General features: G+C 43.4%; 1 non-coding gene across 1 annotated transcript; it reads right to left on the bottom strand.

Moving 5' to 3' along the window:
• Positions 1-9,834: 9,834 nt before the first annotated feature.
• On the bottom strand, positions 9,835-9,941 carry LOC144681164 (U6 spliceosomal RNA). Its single transcript, XR_013576699.1, has one exon. It is a non-coding gene; the product is annotated as a U6 spliceosomal RNA (small nuclear RNA).
• Positions 9,942-11,141: the final 1,200 nt, after the last annotated feature.

The raw sequence follows: 11,141 nt of genomic DNA, 5'->3' as shown, positions 1-11,141 counted from the left end.
CAAGTATTTGAGTTTAAAAATGTGCTTATTTCAGATTTTTGGGGACCACGAGACAAAACATATTAATAAGGCTGTCACCTGAGATAGGTGGATGTGAGACTGCTGGCAAAAACAGCAAAGTTAAACCTTCTATAAAGCAGAAATGGAGCAGTAAATAGACGTCTCTGGTTTTAGATACCATCCACTCAGTTTTCACTGGAGAAAGGGAACTGTAATTCTCCATTGTGCTCTGATATTGTTGTATCAGCATTGGGCTATTGAGCGTGAATAGTGTGTTAATCTATTGTTCATTATTTCCAAGATTATTGGTGTTTCAAGGTGAGTACCCAAAGAATGTCAATCTTCATACATCACACAAGCAATGTACTCCCTCCAACCATATGGAACAGATATATGTAGCTGAGGGATTTTGCCACATGTAGTGATTCAGGAGGAAACCACTGCTGTTTTACAGAGTTTGCCTGGATAAGAAGCTCATGTATAACAAAAATTGCTTTCAGAGGGCAAACAGTAGCAGAAAACAATTGCTAAAAATGCTGGATTGCAGCAAACACCATACCCATCGCTGTGCTACCCATCTTATCCACAGGTTCACCCATCAATACTTGCCAATGACTGAAGTACATTGTCTATGGTTTAACAGGGAGGCAGTTACAGAGCTGTGTCATCTCCTTCGCAAAGACCTTAACATGGGATTATCCTAACGCTTATTCCTAAGGAACATCCCTTTAATGTTGCTTGAGGATTTCCAGGGACTTCCCTGGGCATGGAACAGGGCTTCCGCCTCCCGTAAATATGGGCTATTGGATACACGCATATTCCAGATGATCACTGCCCATAGTATTTTCTGCTGGACCATCTAGAGAAACATGGCACTGTGGCTTAATGCCCCAATCCCATTGATCAAATATCAAGCCAAAGAATGAAAGTTGAGCATTTAAAAAAAGTTAAACCCTCCCCTGAGTGGTTAGGGCCCAATGAGGACCTTTCAGTCCGGACTTTCTACTCCCAATGATCCGATTCACCTTTCCCGTTCAATGAGGCTCCATGCCAGGAGTACTCACCATATTATTAAATTATGGCCCGAGCCTTTATTTTATGGTGACTGAATAAGACAACTGATTGCAGGAATCTGAGATTTTTACTGGTACTTTGGGGATTGCATTACACAATTCCATCCACTTATAATGAGGGCCTTTAGTCTGCGGTGGTTGAATAACCAAGTTCTGTTTCTGTTATATGGGATTATGGGATTTCCTAGGATTTGATCATGGTTACTTGTCATAAAAAAAATGTTGTACGTTCCAGCATGAGGGATTTACAAAGAACAGAATGCAAAGTACATACTAAGTAATGTTTACTCAGAGCCGAAATTGAAGGATTCAAGTTTGGTTTGTCGTCATTTAGAACACCCAAGAGTAGATATTCCGCACTGTTTAAAATCCTCCCATCCTTTGAGCAGATTCAGCCGCTTCGGCCTGGATTATGCTGATAACCTGAACGTAAACAAAGGGAACATCCACCTCTCCATTTATTACTCCCATTACATCAAAAAATAACACTGGGCGGAATCATCCCAGATTTGCACAAAGAGTGGTAGCAGGTGCGGGGGGTGAAAAAGTAATTTTACCCGCTGGCCACAATAGTGGGTTTTCATGCTGTATCGTCCTATTTCCACCTCATTAGTTACGCAGCCACAGGAAACACACTGTCTCACTGGCGGCTGGACTCCAGTTTGCCCACCACACCATTACCTTGCCACTTCCTCATACGGGGCACCATATTTAAAATGCAGCCACGCGCACACTTCTCAATCCTGGTAGCCCAAGACTTCTTCGGCGAAGACATGGCCCCAAAAGCCAAGATGAGTGCAGCCCCCTCTGATTCAGTGACGCATCCCTGGGATGCCTTCTGGACACTGTGGAGGTGCGCTGCGATGCCCTCTAACCCCGCTCTGGCTGTAGGAGGCCCATCAGCCTTATCACTCTGGCTTGGGAGGCAACGGCAATGACAATGCTGCACACAAGAGGTCGGCCAGTGCAGAAAACGGATAAATGATCTTATCCGTGCCACCAGGGTAAGGCAACCATCTTATCACTCTAACCTCACACCGTCATAAGGCCATCACACATTCACTGCCATCACACTCACTGTCAGCTCAAGGGACATCACCACTCACTCTCTCACACACACCATCGCATGTCCATCTGGCCTCATCTCCTCTGGGGAATGCTTCCTCAACCCTCATCGTCTTGAGGCCACTGACACAGATCAACATGTGTCCCGCACACACACCCTTGGATACCCAACTTCCCCAGTACAGCCCTCGCCCTGCAGCCTCTTCCCTTACCTGAAGCCACTTCTCCCCTTTCCCCAAGCAAGCCCTGGCCCAGCAGCCATGAAAAGCCACCCCTGCCTTACGGCTGGTCTAGTAGGTAGAGACCTGCCCGTGAGCACCCCCCTAAAAGTGATGTGGTGCTGCTTGTGAAGCCTGGCGCTGATGACTGCAAGTGCTGCCCGAAGCAAGGTAGGCAAACAAACCTCGAAGTCCTGAGCAAAGTGCAGCTCACCAGGTACACATCGCTTATATACAGGTGTGAACGTGCCTGGATGATGCAGCATGGTGGGATGACTCCGGTGACCTAGGCTTATAATGAGATGCTAAAGTATTGAAATTAAGTCCCTAATGTGCCCCAACGTGTGGTGGTAGGAAACACAGCCTGCCATTGACGTGTGGAGAGGATGATCGCAAACTGGTTTCACGACGGCATGAGAACGATTTTTGGCCTTCTTGCCATATCGTACACCTACTCCACCCGCCCGCCATGACACCCAGATGCCAACGGGGCGGGAAAATTCCAGCCAATAGACTTGGCTGTGCGCATTTACTTACTTTCCTTGGTATTTAAAGTTGAAAAGAAAACCTTGCAAAAGTGCAACAAAAACAGAAAATGCTGGGAGAACTCAGCAGGTTTGGAATCATCTGTGGAGGGAGAAACAGAGTTGATGTATCGAGTCCGCATGGCCCTTCTTCAGAGTCCAACTGGTTTATAATAACAGTTTGACTTCAGAGATCCACAATCAACACAAACAATAATGTATACCTGTTACTTCCACACAAATTTCAAAACTACAAAATTTCCAAAGTCAAACCAGCATGTCTCTGACATCACACTAACAAATCTCAGTTAGGTTCCAGATATAAGCAAATGATAGAAAAGTTATTACTAAAATCCTTGGAGAAATGTTAAGGCATGAGTTCACTGAGCCTGAGGATTGTTTATTCTGCATTATTGTCATAGCTGTGAAAATTATGGGTCAGGGTGTAAAGAGAAATTACAAATATAGTGAAAAGGATATGGATAACTTATCATCATTAAGAATTCAACAATGTGAGAGTTAGGCCAGGATTTGCCCGTCGGTGATTTGGGGACGGGGCCTGGTCGCCGATGGGAAAATGACACGGGATGAGGTTGAGAGGAATCCCCGATGTCATCCCGGGCCATTTAAATTTTTAGGAAGGCGGGCGGACAGCGAAATCAGCTGTCCGCCCGCCGACCTGTCAATGGCCAATTAAGGCCATTGACAGGCTAGTTAAGATCATTAAAGACCTGCCCGTCCAAGCTTAAAGCTGACGGGCAGGCCAGGAGCCCCAGCGGGCTTCTGATAATACATGAAAACTCATCCACTGGCGGGATGAGGTTTGATGTCCTTTTCAAAAAAGTTTAAGAAAGTTTATGTTGTTTTTATTAACATGTCCCATCTCGTGTGACATTGTCATATGAGGGGGACATGTTAATAATATTTTTATTTTTCTGCTTTTTAAGTTTTGTGCACTGTCACCAATCTCCCTGAGACAGCACTTAGTCTCAGGGAGCATGCGTGAAAGAGCGCACTTTGACAGCTGGGGATTCCCTCCCCACTCCCGCACAGGAAGCACTTAGCGCCTTCTGTTGGGCAGGCCGCTGGGCGGGCCTTAATTGGCCGACCCACTCAAAATGGCGGCAGGGGTCGGCTGTCCGCCCGCCCGCCAAGCCGGTGGGGCCCGCCCGCCATCCGAGGGCAAGATTCTGCCCTTAATGTTCAAACGTGACTTCTTATTCTAATCATTCTGTTCCTGACGTCAAGCTGATTATTAACAACAGCACTCCCCTTTCCCAAGCGTCAGCCTCCTTCCCTTGGGAAAAAATGTCAGGTACCTCCTCAACTGAAGCAGGAAAACAAAATTGGAAATACTTCAGTGATACAGGCTGCAACCCAGTTGAGCTCCTATAAAGCCAATCAGTGCTCTGCCCAACTTGATTTTGAGGACAACCGAAAATGCTGGAAAAACGCAGGAGGTCTGGCAGCATCTGTGGGGAGAGAAACAGAGTTAATGTTTTGAGTCCATACGAGCTCTGAAGATGGGTCATACAGACTTGAAACGTCTGACCTGCTGAGTTTTTCCAGCATTTTCTGTTTTTGTCTCATATTTCCAGCATCCGCAGTATTTTGCGTACATCTTGATTTCTGAGGATGCATCCAGGATTAGGAATCCCTTCCCAAAGCTCCATCACCTTCAATACCAGTGGCTTTGTAAGGAGTGGCTAGGTGTTCTACCCTTTGGGCAGCATAGAATTCCTATGCTAAGGCCAAGAGCTGATATACTAGACTCCCAACCCCTAATTTCCGGCCTTCCAGTTTATCCCCATTGGTATTATAGCCGTGGATAATCAGTCCCTCCCTATCTTGTGCATAAGCAAATGGCGATTGAAAAATATTCATTCAGCCCAACAGTTCTTCCAATGGACCATGTGAAACCTACACTATCAGGAGATCTCACCAACTTTGTTCACCTTGAAGTCAATAATCACACCCAGAACTTCCATAAAGAAAAAACTGGAATTTCTTACTAATTTCCAAAAGTAATTGGGCAAAATGTCAAGGATTTCACCCTAATGTTAACAATTCACATTGGCTAGCCCTAGCTAGTATCTTTTGAGTTGGATGTGAGGCTGACCATAACATTGTTATGTTAACATACATTCAGTTTATATTTTTTCTGTAATACTGAAGAATTCACTCAGGTCACTGCCATTTGGAATTGTTTCTCAACCTCAATGTCTCATGTGCCTCCATAGCTATCCTGCACTCAACTCAACACAGTTCATGAGCATTTCGGATGAACATTACAGTTTCTTCGGGAACACAGAAGGGTAGGCCACAGTCCACATGGCAAAGAACTGAGACGCCTGTCTCGTTGACATCCATATATAACCTACTCTGATGGTGCCAATAAACCTGAATTGCAGGAGCATTTTTACTGCTGTTGTACAAGTGATGGAGACATAGTGCAGCTGTGCTGCAGAACACAAAATATACACACAAAAAATGTCCCTTAGCTGCCCCGGCACATTTACATAATTAACCTATTTATTTTAACTATGGCATGTACTAAAGATGGGCCCCTTGTTCTTTAAATGCAAGGCCACCACGCTCCTCTTTTTCTAAATATACGCCTTAAATTAGTTGGCAATAAGTACTAAAAACTCAGCCTGAGTTCTAGTATAAAAATACATGAGTGGTTTAGTTTACAAATAAGGGCAAGTCCAGGAATGGAGCAGACTACGCATTCTAACCAACCAATCCCAAAAACGAATAACTCTGAATTACCCTTCGTCTGAAATATCTATTCAAATCTTCTTTCATTTTTTCCAAACCCCTGTCTCCTTGGAAAGCCCATTATACGCATTCACCACCTTCCCTGCTCAATGCTTGAGCCTATTGTTATGACCCCCATAGGGACTGATAATGTTTAAAAAGAGATGAATTTTCCAGCAAACAATGGCAAATAACAAAATTTCATGTTTTGAGACTTTTACTGTAACAAACAAACTAAAATCAACCTAAATTAAACATTATCAGCAAGCCACTAACATATCGAACTATAGAAAAGGTACTTCTGTATTAACCAATGAATGGAACCAAAATACTTGTTATGAAATACTTTTATGCAATTCCTCACTACTGGCAGATATGTGGCATTACAGAAACAGTCCCATAGTCACTCCCAGCTCACCAGGTCAAAACTTCCAGTGTCCTTCAACAATCATTCTGCTCCCTTTTTAAGTCTTCCAGATCCAATTATCACCTGCAATGTATACCTCGACGACTCCCCATTCCCTGAGTCTCCAAGGATCCTATCTGTTCTGTTCCCTTCCTTTTTAACAGAAACCAAAGTTTCACAAGCCCCCTGCTGAGTTAACATAAAACAGTTCACCAGCTTTCCCACGGCAGTAGCTTCTGTGTCTCTGTCACTCAAACAGCAGCTATCCTTTTCCTGTGAGATACAGTGAAAAGACCTTAAAACTGGTGCCCAGCATTTCCATGGGTTTCAGTTTGAATTTCTCTCCCTATGGCAATTGGATCACACACGCATGTCTCCAAGCTGAGGTGTTTATCATGATTTCACCAACCCCCTTTCCAGGATGCTCTGTTTCACCTTAAGTTAAAGGGGGCATTTTAAAACATAACCATCTTATAAGGTTTAGTGCTCATGATATAATGCCTTCTAGTTCCAGAGTTTGTGACAATTTCAAACATATTATTAGGACCAAGTTTTTTATTGTCTTCAGAATTCTGAATATTTGAATAATGTCTCCCCTGAGCCTTATCTCCTTGAGATTAAACAGCGGCATAAGTTTCAAGATGTGCCAATCTCAGACTTCCACTGCCCATCCAATCAAAGCTCACAGATTCAGGAAGGTCCTACTGTTTAAACGCTTTCAGCAGGTAAGGAATACATCTGCCCCAAACCCCACTGCCACCCCATCCTAAAAACGTTGGAAGTTATGGAATGAAAAGTCATGGAGTTCAGAAACTTTTGCAAAGGGATTCGCCTGAATACTTAAACAAAAAGATTGCCAGATTTTTGGGGATCCAGGTCTCGATTCTGGTTTGGTTGCCCAGGTAGTTCCTACATGTTCTGGAGATTTGGGAGGTTCACTGGATTCCTTTAATTGTCAGGAACATGGTAACTCATGACCCCACCTCTCTTATAACAGCAGCCTTGCTGGAGATGGGAAGATCCCTCACAATTAGATTAAGATTTGAAGTAACCAGGTCCTAGTCTAGCCCTCGACTGGTCTATCATACTCCTGCTAAAATTATGCAAAAGTAAGGTGAAACAATCATGTTGAAGCCTACTTCTTTCAGTAATTCCTCCACATTTCCCTGAAATAGAACTTTTGTACTGAGCATATCCCCCATGGTCTGTCTTGCAGGGAAGAAACAATCATTTAGGATATTTGCTATTCTTTTGTAACGTGATAATTTTACCTATGGATCTTTCAATGGCCCCACCTACTCGCTACACACAGATTTATATACATATTTGGAAATTGTTTTAACACCCCTATTGCCCTAATTGCATTTCATATTGTAACTCCACTGACCAATTCCTTACTTTATTACTATATTTGTCCAGGTTCAACCTACTACTTGTAGCTTTTATAGTTTAGGGACAAGCCCTCTTTTCCCCTTATTCTTGACATTATTCCCATTGTTGGTCATATTTGTCTTTTCCCTCCACTGGTCTTTCTTTCTCAGTATCTGTTCTGTACTCTTGGGTATTAAGGGAGAATTTCCTGGGGCTATGTCCTCTAGCCGGGACACAGAAAATAAAGCAAAATTAGATAAATTAGAACATAATGCAGGGGCAGAAAAGCACAGAGATGCATTTCCATTGTTAAAGGAAAATTAGATGGGCTTCCTAAAAAATGCCTGATTTGCAATTATCAGTTCTCCTACAACAAAAGTGAAAATCCTGAATCATGTCGATATACATTATTTCCTATCTACCTGCAATGTGTTGGGTGTCCTGTGCAGTTATTAGTTGAATGGAAAATCTACACCACCACTCTGAGGGAAACATGGAACCTCGAACATTGCGGGATTGGTGAGGAGGAACTAGGATAACTCTGGATGAAACAGAATTAAGGGTGTTATCGTCTCTTAATGAAGTAATTGACTATATTCATTATATCAGGAGCGAATTAGTGCTACAAGATCAGCGCCTGGAATTTCCACACGTTTCCTCTGGCAAGAAATGGATGGAACGCCTGGGGAAACAATGCAAGCAGCTAAAAATGGCCATTTATAGTTCTACCAATTACCTGTCAAAGTCCCACAAGGAAATTGAGAGAGCCATTTGGAGAGCCATTTTATCACTGCCATTGTTTTGAAGCCTGTACTGTCCTGTTTATAGCGTATCAGCAAGCAAATTCAGTTAAGCGAAGTTGAACCTGAGTCCAGCTCAGGTTGTGCATGTTGATAATAGAACATTTTCTGACTTGGAAAGAAATGAAATGCAGCAGTTATGAATAATCTAGAATCATCTGCATCCTAAAGAGATGAGATCTCTGCAAGGAAAGGCTGCACGTCCTTCAAAATACGCTAAAATTACATTTCATTGAGGGCATTTAAGTTCATATAGAAACTTGACTGTGTCAAATACTCTCTATTCTAAGACGCGTACCAACAGCCTAGGAATATCAAAATCTTTTTTTCCAGCTATCCTTCTCACCACAAGGTGACATGTCTTATTCACTTTTCTCTTACATGACTGGTGTCTGTAACCCACGGTGATCCTGCGGGTTGTGGCCATCTTCAGTTCAAACGTCGGTGCAGTCATCATGGTTTCACCGCAGGAGGAGACCACCAAATGCCTGTAAAACTTACTTCAAGCCAACAGCGAAATAAAAATATTGTTTAACTCCCAAAGTGCTCAAATAAAAATGCAAGCTGGGATTGTGTGGGTTATCAAGAGAATGTTGTGGTAATTTATTTATTTATTTTTTTTTGAAAAATATACTTTATTCATAAAATATCTGGAAGAACATTCCAAACCATTTCAAAATCACCATCACAAAAGTACAATCAGATTCAACTTTTACACATGGATCACAAGGTGCATCAATACAATTAATGAATATTACAATCATTTCAATCTGGTCAATGCAGACAATCAGACAATGGTATTGGAGTTATCAACATACATCATGTTGCACTCTGAGGTGCTTCAATACAATTATACTACAATTAGTATTCAATGCAGACATTCATTTTGAGCTGTACAGCCCGAGGGGCTCTCAACAGTTCCCAGCCCCTCGGTGCACTGTGGCAGAAAGGTCTTAGACAGCGACCTTTCCCCATTGTGCCTTTGCGGCGGCTGCCCCAAGCTTTAGTGCGTCCCTCAGCACGTAGTCCTGGACCTTGGAATGTGCCAGTCTGCAACACTCGGTTGGGGACAACTCTTTGCGCTGGAAGACCAACAAGTTTCGGGCAGACCAAAGAGCGTCTTTCACCGAGTTGATGATCCTCCATCTGCAGTTGATGTTTGTCTTGGTGTGTGTCCCTGGGAACAGCCCGTAGAGCACAGAGTCCTGTGTCACAGAACTGATCGGGATGAACCTCGACAGAAACCACTGCATCTCTCTCCAGACCTTCTTTGCAAAGGCACAATCCACAAGGAGGTGAACAAAGGTCTCTTCCCCACCACAGCCACCTCGAGGGCAACGTGCAGAGGGGGTGAGACTCCTGGCGTGTTGGAAAGATCTGACGGGGAGGGCCTTTCTCACCACCTGCCAAGCTACGTCTTGGTGCTTGTTGGAAAGTTCTGGCGATGAGGCATCCTGCCAAATGACTTTGACAGTCTGCTCGGGGAACCATCCCACAGGATCCACCCTCTCCTTTTCCCGCAGGGCCTCTAAGACGTTACGTGCCGACCACTGCCTGATGGACTTGTGGTCAAAGGTGTTTCTCTGCATAAGTTTTTCCACGAGGGACAGGTGGTACAAAAATATGGAACGCTTCACGAATTTGCGTGTCATCCTTGCGCAGGGGCCATGCTAATCTTCTCTGTATCGTTCCAATTTTAGTATATGTGCCGCCGAATCGAGCATTGTGGTAATTAGGATCTTCTAAGCATAGTGCTTGATATTTCTTGCTCCACTGGGTGCACGTCTTGCTGTTGAGAACTTTGTGCTTCACAATAGATCACTCACTTTCTGGGGAAGGTAACAGGTGAATTTAAAAGATGGCTGTCGGAGTAATTAACCCAATCAAGCAATCCTGTTTTAACAAGAAGCAAACCGATTGAATCTATATAGCACCTTTAATGGAATAAAATGTCCCAAGGAGTTTTGCAGGGGCAATATAAAACAAAACCTGACACCAAGCCATAAAAGGAGATGCTCAGGCAGATATTTCTTAACTGGCTATTCGTCATCAATCGTACTACAGAAAACTTTCATTTTTGACTATCAAATCTATCCATTTTGCACCACTTAAATCCTTCATTAAAGTTTTTATTGGAGGCCTTGGCCTCTTCCAAAGGTTTTTGGAGGTGATTTTGGCTGAATACTTTAGGCATTAAAGGGGGAAAGAGGCAGCCAAGATGGGCTGTTAAGGCTCAGCAAATTACAACCGCTCAGGATACCCACTCAGGGATCAGGCACATTGCCGATCCCCTCTAGATCTATTAAAGTAACCTCTAAGACTCTTATAAGGTTTTTCAATTACATTTCTTGTCAAAGGCTGTGCATTTTTTCCAGCACTCTTTAGTTGCTGCTTATTTTACAATTCAAGGAAGGGTCACCATCTGTGGTAGCAAGGGTATGAAGCAAAAGCAGAAACAGAAATACCTGGAAAAACTCAGCAGGTCTGGCAGCATCGGCGGAGAAGAGCACAGCTGATGTTTCGAGTCCTCATGACTCTTCAACAGAACTAAGTAAAAATAGGAAAGGGGTGAAATATAAGCTGGTTTAAGGGGGGGCGCGGTTTGTTGGGACAAGCAGCCAGTGATAGATGGAGATAACCAAAAGATGTTACAGACAAAAGGACAAAGAGGTTTTGAAGGTGGTGATATTATCTAAAGGAATGTGCTAATTAAGGGTAGAAAGCAGGACAGACAAGGTACAGATAGCCCTAGTGGGGGTGGGGTGAAGGAATCGAAAAAGGCTAAAAGGTAGAGATAAAACAATGGGTGGAAATACATTTAAAAATAATGGAAATAGGGAAAAGAAAAATCTATATAAATTATTGGAAAAAACAAAAAGGAGGGGGAAGAAACGGAAAGGGGGTGGGGATGGAGGAGGGAGTTC

This window comes from Cetorhinus maximus, chromosome 5, assembly GCF_964194155.1.
Source record: "Cetorhinus maximus chromosome 5, sCetMax3.hap1.1, whole genome shotgun sequence".
NCBI lineage: Eukaryota > Metazoa > Chordata > Chondrichthyes > Lamniformes > Cetorhinidae > Cetorhinus > Cetorhinus maximus.
The sequence above is the reverse complement of the archived record's forward strand: the minus strand, read 5'-3'. Positions and strand labels throughout refer to the sequence as shown.